Source organism: Myotis lucifugus, unplaced genomic scaffold (genome assembly GCF_000147115.1).
Source record: "Myotis lucifugus unplaced genomic scaffold, Myoluc2.0 scaffold_7, whole genome shotgun sequence".
Classification (NCBI taxonomy): domain Eukaryota; kingdom Metazoa; phylum Chordata; class Mammalia; order Chiroptera; family Vespertilionidae; genus Myotis; species Myotis lucifugus.
This window is the reverse complement of record NW_005871055.1, coordinates 19,974,774-19,987,437: the sequence shown is the minus strand read 5'-3', so window position 1 is coordinate 19,987,437 and position 12,664 is coordinate 19,974,774. Positions and strand designations below refer to the sequence as shown.

General features: G+C 37.8%; 1 protein-coding gene and 1 pseudogene across 1 annotated transcript in view; both read left to right on the top strand.

Annotated features, from left to right (window-relative positions):
- The window catches only part of LOC102440557 (serine/threonine-protein kinase DCLK1), a 518,233-nt gene that overhangs the window by 182,217 nt on the left and 323,352 nt on the right, over positions 1-12,664 (top strand). The gene's annotated exons all lie outside the window — the stretch shown is intronic.
- LOC102440238 lies at positions 8,647-10,642 on the top strand (annotated as a pseudogene).

Genomic DNA, 12,664 nt, shown 5'->3' with positions numbered 1-12,664 from the left:
TGCCATGATTTTTAGTCTTATAGGAAGTATTTTGTATATCCTCAGATATTTCTTTCTGATAAATTATTAGTAGTTAAATTGAATAAACTTTTATGGTTTTTGTTAAAATTACTTTCCACAGAGATTTTTAACATTTACATTTTTCCAACAATGTATGAGACTATGTTTTTCCAAATTCTTAAGAATTTGGGATATGGCAAATATATATTTACACACAGAGAAGTGGAAATGCAGTCCTCATCATACTCTCTTCTAGTCCTGTGATCTTTCTTCATAGCAGTCTGTGACAGAATAACAGTTTTCAAGGTCATTTCTCCTCCCTGGTCTCCAAGGTCAAGCATCTGGAACATTCAGAGTTTGGAAAATGTAGCTCATACTTGCTAAAGTCACAAGAGATTGATTGGAATCAGTTTGGCAGCAGAATGTTCTTTTAATAGTTTATACAGCTGTTTTTTTCAAATATCAGATGAGATTGGACTGTTGAGAAAAGCTGGGCAGATAGCTGTGAAGAGGACACAGGGCTAGCCTGGAAGTGCTCCCTGAACCAGAGAGAGGGTGAAGGAGCAGAGGCCAGAACAGGGGTCTGTCATGGTGAAGCTTCTTATACCCCTCAGGATGCAGCTAAAGCTTTCCTTAGAGTTTGATTTGTTCCTTTTTGATTTCTTAAGAATTGTGGATGTTTGAGAATTTAAAATTTATTTGTTTAATTTTCCATAGAATTTAAAACAATAGATAATGCAAGCATGTACTTAGTTGCCATTAACATGGTAGATGATAGGATGATGTAGTGTTGAGAGAAGCAGCAATGCTAGAAGAACACATATGGGTGCACACACCCACATTTGCAAATGAGCCAAAATATGGCATTTTCTACTGGCCTCAATATTTATTTTGTGATTCTTGATTTTTAGCAAGTATAATTTTTCCTGTGTGCCCTAATATAAAACTACACTTGAATTTTTCTTATTTGTTTATGTTAGGGTCTCCAAAGGAGGAATGCACGAGGCTGAAAGGGGTAAAGAATTATAAATTTGTTACGTCTGCTAGCAGAAGGGCTGAGACCAAAATGGCATCGGCAGGGCAGAGTAGGGGGAGCAGGATATTCATGTATCTTGTAAAGGTCAGTAAACTTGTCCACTGGAAACTGGCTGAGGCGGTTTACTGGAAACTGAAGGCCATCAATCATTAAACCTATAATGACAGTGACAGGAAAATTGCTGGGAGGGGCAAGAGCCCCAAGCGGGGCATAATGGAGTGCAAGAATGTGCCTAACAGTTTATTGCTTAAAATGCTTCACTAGAAAAACAAATTTTAATGTAGCATTAGCATCTCAATAAGTTTTCAGATCTCAAAAAAAGATTGCTATCTCTTCTAAAGAATATGTTGATACTTAACTTTGATGAATAAGCTCAGTTCTATGGATCATTTTAATGTATTTCAAACTCGTTTTATTCTCTAGCACATATTATACTAGCAAACATTTGACTTACATTGGATGATACAAAATTAAAATGAAAAACAATTTAAAAAATTTAAAAGTTGTCAGTGTCTTTGTCTGTATTATACTTGTTTTGGAAAAAAATTGTCACCTCACTTGCTAAAGAAAGGACAGATCTTGAAAAGACCAAAAAGCCTATGCTTACATATTTTGGTTCTTGCCTAAACTAAGTCTTGAGTTGGCCAGTGCCAAGAATAAAAATTGGATATTTTTCTTCATACATTATATCTGGCCTCGTGAGTAGAGCTATTGTCTTTAAAGAGTGTTTTTTCCCCCTCCAATCTCATCATACTTCTAAAAGGAGATAAGGTGGATAATCAAAGCTAAACAGTTCTTTGTACGACAACAAAAAGGCAAGAGTGCATCCAAGCTTCATCTAGCTAATATGAAAAGAAACCAAAAAAGCTTCCAATTAGCCTGACCTGTGCAATAATATGCTTTCTTTCCTAGTTAATGAAGAGGGATTCAGTAAGATCCAGATCATGAGTTCTGACCTTTCATCTTCCATGAGAAAAAAGTTTAGCCTAAATAAACTAAAGTGAAAGCTTTGTTTAGCAAGTCTCCAGAGTGATAAATCTTATATTTTTATCTTTTCTCAAACAAATCCTGTGTCTCATAATTTGGCATTTGTAGAGTACACACACAGCATATGCCATGCCACACATCTTTTCCAATTAAAGCCCAGAGTCAATAAGATGTCTTCTAGCAAACAAGGAATGTGTCATTAGTGTTCCATGCTGAAGAAGGCATACAGTCTTAGAATGTCAGACATGGAGAACACCTGAGAGGCCACCTGGTCCTAGGGCTTTATTTTACAGATGAGGAGACTGAGGCCTAGGGAAGTGAAATGACCCACACAAGATCCCATAAACCAAGAAAGTCCTGGAATCTGATCTTATTCATAAAACAGCCAGTTATTTTCACTAAAGTCTATTGCTTTGATGATGCTAAATTATTGTCTGTTCACAAAGGTAATGCTATTCTTTACTATTAGATATTTCAACAATTTTTTACTGGGACACAGATATCAATTATATATTCCTTTACTTTTATAGCAATGTGTAGGGTACATATTTAATGTATTGAAAATATGGATTATGTGAATAAACTTCATATTTGTGCATTCAATTAACTAACATGTATTGAATGTCAATTGTGTGTTGGCAATATCAAATCAAATAATAGAGGAAAAACATATCCAGGGATTTCTTTTTTCTTTTCTTTTTTTACAAAAAATATGGTTAACATCATATGGTTGTTCTAGGTGACTTCCTTTTATTTATGATGTCTAAATTCCTCAATATATTTCAAATAACCTTTCAAATACTTTGAAGTTAGGTAACTTCCAATACTTTTATTAATGGTATATGATGGTATATAAATGGAGTATAATGCTAATTTATATAATGATATTTAAAAATGAGTTCTTTTTAAGATATAAAAATATGGCACCCTGCTCTTAATGCTGCTTTGAAAATGAGAGTTCTCACAGATCAAACAGCCATCAGGTTATAGAGCTTGTCTCATGCAGTGCCTGGTAGCTGCCAATGTATGGCTTAGTCAGACCCAGCCAGCCTGGAGGCCTGGCTTCTTCCAGCCTTACCTTAGGACTGCCATCAACTGGGACATGTTGGAACCTTTTTTAGGAGTTTGGGATCCAAAGAAAGATGACTCACTTCTGCCTTCAAGATGATACTCTAGGGTTCTCAGCAAAAATAAAAATGACAGAGAGTAAGTGCCCAGTGAGGGCTATTGGAAGAGAAAGTCATCACTAGAAGGTGGTGGAGGGGTCATTAATATGGTGTATTGGAGCATGTGGTGTTTAAGATTCATCTTGAGGATTAAATGGAAGAGAATAGGGAGGGCCATACCCTTAGAATGGAGGGATGGTGGTGAAGGATAGGAGTCAAGTGGGAAAGACATTGCTTGAAGCTAAAAATCACCTAGTTTCCTTCCCACTTTTGCCACATCAAATACAGATGACCTTGACAGGTTTGAACTGCACAAGTCCACTTATATGAAAATTTTTTTCAGTAAACACTACAGCTATTTTCTCTCTCTTATAGTTTTCTTAACTTTTTCTTTTCTCTAGATTACTTTATTATAATAATAAAATATATAGTACATATAACATACAAAATATGTGTTGAATGTTTCTATTATCAGTAAAACTTCCAGTTAGTAGTAGGCTGTTAGTAGTTAAGTTTTTGGGTAATTAAAAGTTATATGTGGATTTTCAGCTGCATAGGAAGTCCGTGTCCCTAACCCCCACATTGTTCAAGGGTCAAAGGTAATTAGCTACTCTTCTCAGCATCACTGTCCCAGACACAAAGCTTTGCTCCTGAGCGTTTAAGAAATTTGGGGGTAGATTGGGAGATTTCAGCAATTATTATTTTTGTATCTCACTGGTTCTGTAAACAACAGTCCAAGCTTAAGTCTGAATGGAGTCCCCAGATTCCCAAGCATCATCATTCCAGACCACCTACCAAGAGGTCTTCTTTTACCTATTTCCTCACAGAAGAGTTTGCTACAAGAGCATAATAAGACATTTAAGTATCAATAACAAGGAGAACAGATTAATTTATTTTAACACTTGGAGTGCGGGAAACGAGTTAAGTCGGCTCGCGTGAATTGCGCGTACTCCGCAGGAGCCGTCTTTAACTCGGTTCATATAGATTTGCGGTGGAGTGCGGGAAACGTGTAAACTCGGGCCGATTGTAACTGCGTATTACCAAATATTTGTTTGTAATCCACCCTTTTGGTGGATGGAACAAAACCAAAAGACAGAGCCATCTTATATTTTAATATACTGGTTTCAAATTTCAGCCTTATAATGACTCTCTGTTAATGACCAAAAACAAAACAAAACAAAAACAGATCTGGAAAGAAGGAAAGTCAGAGGCCTGAGGATAAAGGTTTGTCTTCCTGACAGCAGAAGGGAGGCCTTGCTCGGTCAGGTGGAAGAGGCAGCTTTGTGCTGGACCTGAGATTAAAGGGGAGTGTTTTTCTATTTCAAATGTATTTGAAAGGAGAGAGACAAAAAGGTTGAGGTCACCAATACCACCACTGATTTTCATCTCAAGATAGAGTGTTGGCAACTTTTGGGAAACTTATGAGATTTGGGTTCAGCCCACCATAGCTTTGGGCCATAACAAGCCTCCCAGTTAGGCTGAGTAAATGTAATATCCTTGTACACGTTTAATTTTGATACCAGAAATTTATTAGGGGAATATAAAAGCATGCCTGAAAAATCAAAATCTTTATCACCATTAAAATCAGTACTCATCTTGTACGCATATATTTTGGATTTCCTACCTAGAAACCAGTACATGTTCAATACATTTTAGTAGCAAAACCTTTAATAACTCCACTGTGTTTACTGCAGCTGTTTCTGCCCTGCACATTTTCACTCCATCTAGAAGTATTTTTAAAAAGGTAAGGATACTTTTTCTTTTAAAGCAAAACCACAACACCATATCTTACGTAAAAGTTTAATAGTAATCTTTCAATCATGCACTGTACCTTTAATAAAAATTTTAATGATTTTTTAAAACCCTTATGAGAGATTTTCTTCTAAAGCAAGCTTGATATGTTATTCACACAACAATCAATCATTGAGTACAGGCTCTGTTGGACCCTGTTCTGTATATCTGGGTGTGGGGAGAAAACCTTCACTGTATAGTCACAGAGTCATGATGGAGGACACTAAATTTCTTACACCTAATTTGATTTTTTTAAAAGCCCCACAAGATACTTAACATAAGAAAAATATACTTATGTTCATGTTTGTTTAGCAGCAATTTACTGAAAGTCTACCATGTGCATGGCACCAAGCCAGTTTCTGTGGAGGAAAAATGATAACCTAAAGGATAAAGGAAAGAGGGAAAATTTTTTTGGTCACTCAGGAAAGGAAGAGAGGGAAGGAGGTGAAATACCCCTTTCTTGATCCTCAAATGTTCAGTAAAATCTCTAATTATCACAAAATGCTTGGTGAGAAACTAGTAGAGTAGCAAACACAATTCCCTGCAAGCTTCAAGAATGCCAAGTAGAAGCCTAGGGGAAGATGTGGGAAGATATGGAGCAAGGAGCACTTTAAATTGTCACCTGTCACCTGGTTGGGAATTGGGTTCAGGCAAATTAAACTAGATCATTGACATAAGGCTCTTAACTGATGAGGGTGAAGGAGAAAATGGTACCAAAGGAAGCCAGATTTTCAAAGGTTGAGAAGGAGGACGTGAGTGAGTGGAATACAAGGGCTTGGTGATAAAACCAAAGTGAGCTTGAGGGGCAAGACAGGTTGAGGAAGAGTTCTTCTGGGGATAAGAGAGATGTAAGTAAGTTCACTGTCTGAGGAAGAATAAGAAAAGAGAAAGGACTCCTGATGAGTAAAAAGATACATATAGGGCACACATTAAAGAAGGTGAGGGACATGTCACCTTCCAAAATCATAAGGAAGGAGAATAAGATAAATAGCAATTCAAGGAAACTTTAGAAGGAGAAAAGGCAAGTTTGTGAAGATTAAGCTGAATCTTTAAAATGGTATGGTAGGTAGATAACAGCTGCTGAAAACGATTCATTGTCAACCAGAAGTGAAGAACATGGGGCCCCAGCTGAGATGCAATTTGGTTCATGGATCCAATTTTTGTTTTTTCAGTAAAAAATTTTTCCAGCCCCAAATTCTTGGCATTTGTCTAGAGCTAAAGATTATGAAAAAGGGCTAAGTAGATGAGGGATTCTCTGATTGCTACAGAAAATATGATTAAAGTAGACGTTCATGGGGTCCAGACAGAAGCTATGATGAAGTCATGATAAGGATGAAGAACCAGTGGGCAGACTTAAGAAGATGGTGGGTGGAATTATGGAAACTTGTGGTCAGAGAGGATCTCAGAATTTGGTATCTAGGAAGTATGGTGATTCTGAGTAGATGAAATGAGTGAAAGAAGAGGACATGTGAAGGTGGAAGACCCATCCATGTGGATGTGAGGTGGTCTGCAGTCCCATCTACTTACTAAAGGGCCCCTTTTTTAAGATGTTAAAATCAGTCTGCTCAAAAGCATTTCACTTTAATAATTTATCAAAGTGTTTGGTATTTTATGATGGTAGGAGTATATCCTATATAATAAAAGGCTAATATGCAAATTGTCCCCTCGGGAGTTCAACCGACTGGGAGTTCGACTGCTTGCTATGACATGTGCTGACCACCAGGGGATGGTGTGGAATGAAGGAAGGCCCCGATCAGCCCTGGTCGCCGGTCAGGCCTAGGGGACCTTACCTGTAACTAACCGGGCCTCTAGTTATATTTTTTCTACATGATCTTAAGGACATTTTTAGTCAGTTTTTTCCTAAGACTGCTACAATTTCATAAAATTTAAAATGTTTCACTTTTTAAAAAATCCTCACCTGAGAATATTTTTCCATTGATTTTTTTTAAATATTTTTTTTATTGATTTCAGAGAGAGAAAGAAACATCAGTGATGAGAGAGAATCATCGACCCACTGCCTCCTGCATGCTCCTTACTGGGGATCAAGCCTGCAATCTGGGCATGTGCCCTGATTGGGAATCTAACCGTGACCTCCTGGCCCATGGGTCAATATTCAACCACTGAGCAACGCCGGCCAGGCATTTCCATTGTTTTTTAGGAGAGTGGAAGGGAGGGAGGAGGAAGAAAGAGAGAGAGAGAAGCATCAATGTGAGAGAGAGACATCGACTGGTTGCCTCTGGCACAATCCCTGAATCCAGGCGGTGAGCAAGCCTGAAACCCAGGTACATGTCCTTGACTGGGAATTGAATTTCTAACCCTTTGGTCCACTGGCCAATGCTTTAACCACTGAACACACTGGGCAGGGCTTACTTATTTTTTCAACCTTAGGGCACTTCACAAAAATGCTCAAAAAGAGGATCAGTAACTGAAGTCACTGAGGAAGGTGAAGGTGAGAGGTCAGTATGTCAAAATAATTTATTAAGTAATGCTACCAAAGCAATGGTCTAAGTCAGTGACTAGAACAAGAGAAATTGTTAACCATACTTAGCAGGAAAATAGGCTGGTTGTATTTTGGATAAATTTTCATTAATAAAGCTTGAAGGCAAAAAGGTTAAACTTCAGACTGCACCAAGCTAACCAGAATACCTCAGATCTGTGCATTTGATTTTTTAGGTATTTCTGCATAATGAAACACAGCAATTGACAGAAGTGTACTTTGTTTTTATTTTGTTTTGTTTGTTCTGCCTTTTAAAATTTCCATTAAAAGACTATTTCATTGCAAGTCTTGTGACTTATAACCTTATTTGAAACTTTCTGGATGAAAAAGGATGTTTTCAATTATAAACCAGTCATTTCCAATCTAGTTAAAGAACCTAAAGACCAACACCACCTCATGACCATTGGCATTAAAAGCTATTGATAGATGTAATCATATGATTGGCTGTTGAACTGTTTTCTTTGTCAGAATGAAATCAGTCTTTGAAATTAGAGCATGTTTGCTCCATTCACTCTGGAAAAAGCCAAGAACGTGAAAATGACCTTTGCCCCCAAAACAAGTTTTCAACCTTCTGCTCTATCATGATTTTCTCCCTCTTAAAATGAGAGATGAGAGAACGGATTAGAGATATCATATCTGCTAGATTTGGATTGCATTGGGGCCTGTCTTCATCGATAATTTTTCTCATATTTCTTTATTATTAAAAGCAACTTTATTGAAACAATGTGTTTCATAATCAGTGGAGAGGATCAGGAGATCATCTAAAATAGGCTATCCTTAGCTTTATATTTGTATGTGGATGAGTCTCATCTTGGAATTAATTTCAAATCACAGATGTGGCCCCAGGAGAGAGAAGCCACTCTGAAAACTGATTAGCTTTTATCATCCTACCTTTTACTAAAAGCTTCAGTATCCTTTCCTAGCTCAGAGAAGACTATTTCCCTTCATGCTTAAGGGGCTTTAAAGGACTTAACTGCATACAACATATAATGGCACAGGAATCAGAGTAGGTTTTTTTTTTAAAGGTCTGAGTAAATAGCTATATAACTTTGTGGCCAAGAAAGTGAATGCTAACTCTCAGAATTAAGTGTGCAAACATAAAATTATGTTATTCATATAGATCAGAGATTTTCAATAGGGTACTGCAAGAATTTTAAAAACAGATTGAACTCGGGGACACCAGTTCTGGCCAGTCTGTGCCAGCCGAGCGTGCCCACCAGCAACCATGTCTAAGGGACCTGCAGTTGGCATTGATCTTGGCATCACCTACTCTTGTGTGGGTATATTCCAGCATGGAAAAGTGGAAATAATTGCCAATGATCAGGGAAACCGAACCACCCCGAGTTATGTTACCTTTACTGATACTGAACGATTGATTGGTGATGCTGCAAAGAATCAAGTAGCAATGAATCCTACCAACACGGTCTTTGATGCCAAGTGCTTGATTGGACATAGATTTGATGATGCTGTTGTTCAGTCTGACAAGAAGCATTGGCCTTTCATGGTGGTGAATGATGCTGGCAGGCCCAAGGTCCAAGTAGAATACAAGGGAGAGACAAAAAGCTTTTATCCAGAAGAGGTGTCATCCATGGTTTTGACAAAGATGAAGGAAATCACAGAAGCCTACCTTGGGAAGACTGATACCAATGCTGTTGTCACAGTACCTGCTTACTGCAATGACTCTCAGCATCAGGCCACCAAAGATGCTGGAACTATTGCTGGTCTCAATGTACTTAGAATCATCAATGAGCCAATTGCTGCTGCTATTGCTTACAATTTAGACAAAAAGGTTGGAGCTGAAAGAAATGTGCTGATCTTTGACTTGGGAGGTGGCACTTCCGATGTCTCAATCCTTACAGTTGAAGATGGAATCTTTGAGGTCAAATCTATAGCTGGGGACACCCACTTAGGTGGAGAAGGCTTCGACAACTGAATGGTCAACCATTTCATTGCATAGTTCAAACACAAGCATAAGAAGGATATCAGTGAGAACAAGAGGGCTGTCTGTCGCCTTCGTACTGGTTGTGAATGTACTAAGCATACTCTCTCTTCCAGCACCCAGGCCAGTATTGAGATTGATTCACTCTATGAAGGAATCGACTTCTATACCTCTATCACCCATGCCTGATTTGAATAATTGAATGCTGACTTTTTCTGTGGCACCCTGGACCCTGTAGAGAAAGCCCTTTGGGATGCCAAGCTTGACAAGTCCCAGATCCATGATATTGTCCTGGTGGGTGGCTCTACTCGTATCTCCAAGATTCAGAAACTCCTACAGGACTTCTTCAATGGAAAATTGTTGAATAAGAGCATCAACCCTGATGAGGCTGTCACTTATGGTGCAGCTGTCCAGGCAGCCATTCTCTCTGGAGACAAATCTGAAAATGTCCAAGATCTGCTGCTGCTGGATGTCACACCTGTTTCCCTTGGTATTGAGATGGCTGGCGGCATCATGACTGTCCTGATCAAGCACAACACCACCATCCCCACCAAGCAGATGCAGACCTTCACCACCTACTGTGACAACCAGCCCGGGGTGCTCATCCAGGTTTACGAAGGTGAGTGTGCCATGACCAAGGATAACAACCTGCTTGGCAAGTTTGAACTCACAGGCATACATCCTGCACCTTGTGGTGTTCCTCAGATTGAAGTTACTTTTGATATTGATGCCAATGGCATCCTCAATGTCTCTGCTGTGGATAAGAGGACTGGAAAAGAGAACAAGATTACCATCACTAATGACAAGAGTCATCAGAGCAAGGAAGACATTAAGCGCACGGTCTAAGAAGCTGAGAAGCACAAAGCCAAAGATGAGAAACAGTGGGACAAGGTGTCTTCCAAGAATTTATTTGAATCCTATGCATTCAACATGAAAGCAACTATTGAAGATGAAAAATTTCAAGGCAGGATCAATGATGAGGACAAACAGAAGATTCTTGACAAGTGCAATTAAATCATCAACGGGCTTGGTAAGAACCACACTTCAGAAAAGGAAGAATTTGAACATCAGCAGAAAGAGTTGGAAAAAGTCTGCAACCCCATCATTAACAAACTGTATCAGAGTGCAGGAGGCATGCCAGGAGGAATGCCTGGGGGCTTCCCTGGTGGTAAGCTCCTCCATATGGTGGTGCCTCCTCTGGGCCCACCATTGAAGAAATTGATTAAGCCAGCTTTGAGCATAGATCTAGCATTGTACCACACAAAATATTGAAGGACCCAAATCTGTAGCAAATTCCATGGCAGTTTTAAAAGTTGAGCTGCTGTATAGTAAATAACTGGGCATTCTTGATACTTGAATGTGGACTGTGCACAGGGAAAGGAAATATAATGCACTTTATAACTGTATTGTAAAGAGGAAAATGCAGTATCTTAAATAAACCTATTTAAAATTGGCACAAAAAAGAATTTTAAAAACATGCAATACCTTATATGCATAACCCATGGACATAGACAATAGGGTAGTGAAGGCCTGGGGCAGGGGGCAGGGGTGGGCTGGAGAGGATCAATGGGGGAAAAAGTGGACATATGTAATACTTTCAATAATGAAGATTTAAAAAGTACAATAAAGAGGAATGAACACACACACACACACACACACACACACACAAACTAAACCAAACCAAACCAAACCAAACAAAAACATGCAATACCTGACTACTTAGTCAGAGGCACTGACCTCTTTTCCCTTAGATTGTCAAATTTAAAAAAGTGACAACAATAGCCAACACAACAATAGCCACACAGTGTGAATAAATCAAAATTATACCGATTTTTTGTCAGAATTATTTTATGCGTGTCATGAGATGGAAAAGATTGAAAATGGCTGATGTAGATGAAAGCAAGATGTGTACAGAGGATGTAGAGTGGATAACTATTCAGATAATTGCTGTATTAGTCAGGGTTTTCTAGAGATGGGTAAACATAGAAGATTTATTTTAAAGAATAGTCTCAGTTGATTATGAAGGCTGTTAAGTTTAAAATCTTCAGAATGGGTCAGCAGACTGGAGACCCAGGGAAGAGTCAGTGCAGCACTTAAAGTCTGAAGGTTGTCTGCTGGCAGAATTCTCTCTTGCTCAGGAGGAGGTCAGTCTTTTGTTCTATTGGGGTCTCTAGCTGATTGGATGAGGCCCACTGGCATTATGGAGGGCAATCCGTTTTACTCAAAGTTACCAATTTAAATGTTAATCTCATCCAAAAACACCCTCACAGAAACTTACAGAACAGTGTTTGACTACATATGTGCACCAGGACCCAGCCACATTGACACATAAAATTATCAATTACAAGTGGGAATGAGTGGCATTGCAAATGTGCTATTTGCAATACTGGCACAACAGAGTGAATTCCAAGGAAGAGAAGTCTTTATCTGTTTCTCATACTTTGAGAACTGATGACTTTACTTAAAATTAAAGTAGGTCAAACATACTGTTTCCCTTAAGAAAAGTCTAATTTAGAAGATATTTTAGACAAACTATTTTAATTTGATTGCTCAGGTTTGAAACATTTCTGCTAAGTTTGTATTTACAATATCAGCAAAACAAAGACTTATGGAAATATAGTCTCCTATACCTGTATTAATTCATATTCTTCCATGTTGTCTATCACAGCTTGCCACTTAAAAATAAGCAATCTTCTATTATTTGATTACCTTGGATTTAGTAAGAAAAGCCTTTGTATTCTGTCTGTTTGAGGAAGAGGGAAAATTTTTATTCTGAATGTTAATTTCCTATTAATCATTGATGAACTTGAAGAGTCTTCCAGATTGTTTCTTAACATTTGAATTGGTCTAAGTAAAGATAAAGGAATATATATATATATATATATATATATATATATATATATATATGTAAGAATATCTTTTTCATTCTGATTTTACTAGTAGAGTTACAAAATTGGTTTCCTTCTCTTTGTTCCCTGAATTATTTTTATCCCTTTTATTGTATTTTGGTGTGTGTCTCATTAAAAAGATTGTTCCATATTAACCAAGACATTGAAAATGTATAACATTAGATTTAGCAATAATATAAATAATATAACATTTCACTTAAACATTAAACACATTCTCCATTGAAATTTTTTAGACACAGGTACGTATATTTTATCTTTCCAATATTATATTGGACAAATGGAAATATTGGTGATTTGATGTAAAAAGCAAAACCCTAATAATAGTTTTGTTTATTTTCT